Source organism: Scleropages formosus, chromosome 4, assembly GCF_900964775.1.
Source record: "Scleropages formosus chromosome 4, fSclFor1.1, whole genome shotgun sequence".
Classification (NCBI taxonomy): domain Eukaryota; kingdom Metazoa; phylum Chordata; class Actinopteri; order Osteoglossiformes; family Osteoglossidae; genus Scleropages; species Scleropages formosus.
The window spans coordinates 13,336,860-13,338,388 of NC_041809.1; the positions used below are offsets into that span (position 1 = coordinate 13,336,860).

Below are 1,529 nucleotides of genomic sequence, written 5' to 3' on the forward strand. Positions count from 1 at the left end.
GTGTTGTATGAAAGGAGAGAAGGTTAGCACTCCCCTTGACAAGGATGGAAGAGGTCCTAGTGGCCTTCAACACACATATGGTTAAGGCATTGCCACCTACTTTGTGGCATCTCTAACCAAATTTTTTTTATGAGGGGGTGCGGTGGCGCAGTGGGTTGGACCGCAGTCCTGCTGTCCGGTGGGTCTGGGGTTCGAGTCCCGCTTGGGGTACCTTGCGACGGACTGGCGTCCCGTCCTGGGTGTGTCCCCTTCCCCCTCAGGCCTTACGCCCTGTGTTGCCGGGTAGGCTCCGGTTCCCCGTGACCCCGTGTGGGACAAGCGGTTCTGAAAATGAAAATGTATTAAATAAAGGGGGTGTGGTGGTGCAGTGGGTTGGACCACAGTCCTGCTCTGCAGTGGGTCTGGGGTTCGAATCCTGCTTGGGGTGCCTTGTGGCGGACTGGCGTCCCGTCCTGGGTGTGTCCCCTTCCCCCTCTGGCCTTATGCCCTGTGTTACCGGGTAGGCTCCGGTTCCCCGTGACCCTGTCTGGGACAAGCGGTTCTGAAAATGGGTGTGTGTATTAAATAAACATTTCTTTTTTTCTCTGCATTACAAGGCATGGTCCCTTGCTGCTGCAACTGGACTCTACTTTCCATGTGTACTTCATCATTTAACCACCAAATGGCAGTAAAGAGAACTATCTAGAAAAGCTCGAAGCAGTGAACCCAGTTAACATTAGCGCTTCCAAAACAAAGATATGTGATTAATTAATATTAACTGAATCTAAATGTTGTTCTCTATCACAAACATACTAGGGTGACTTAGCTACAATAGAGCTCTTCAGTATAGAAAAATAACCAACGAGCCCAGAGCTAATTTACTATGGCTGGTGAGGGCTGATTCTCCCATCGCACACACATCAATGTTTTTCTTGCATACGGAACAGTATGCCTTTCTGTCTGTTGATCCTTGACGCAACCACAGTTTGTATTTATCATCTTCCAGCCAGTTATCTTTAAAATGACAGAGAGGCATGTTAATGGAAATGGATACACACACACACATTTTCAGAACCGCTTGTCCCATACGGGGTCACGGAGCCTACCCGGGAACACAGGAGCGTAAGGCCAGAGGGGGAGGGAACACACCCAGGACGGGACGCCAGTCCGTCGCAAGGCACCCCAAGCGGGACTTGAACCCCAGACCCACCGGACAGCAGGACTGTGGTCCAACCCACTGCGCCACCGCACCCCCTGAAATGGATACACATCAGGTGAATACCTGAGGTGCCAATAAATCCAATGACACGTGATGTGCATTTTTTTTTGACGCACTGCAACAAAGAATGCTGCCTCAGGAAATTAAACAAAAGAAAATAAAACATAACGACTGGCTTTACATTTACATTTTTAATTACTTTTGAAAAAAATCAAGCATTTTCAAAACATATTCAAAATTCAAGCACATTTCAAACCTTGAAATCACCCCAATTTAAATCAAGCATTTTCCATACTTTGAAGACTCTGTACGAGCCCTGTCACAGAGTCAC

General features: G+C 48.1%; 1 non-coding gene across 1 annotated transcript; it reads left to right on the forward strand.

The window, feature by feature from the left end:
* Nucleotides 1-128, forward strand: LOC114910458 (U6atac minor spliceosomal RNA). The gene has a single exon (XR_003797650.1). It is a non-coding gene; the product is annotated as a U6atac minor spliceosomal RNA (small nuclear RNA).
* The last annotated feature ends 1,401 nt before the right edge of the window (nt 129-1,529 follow it).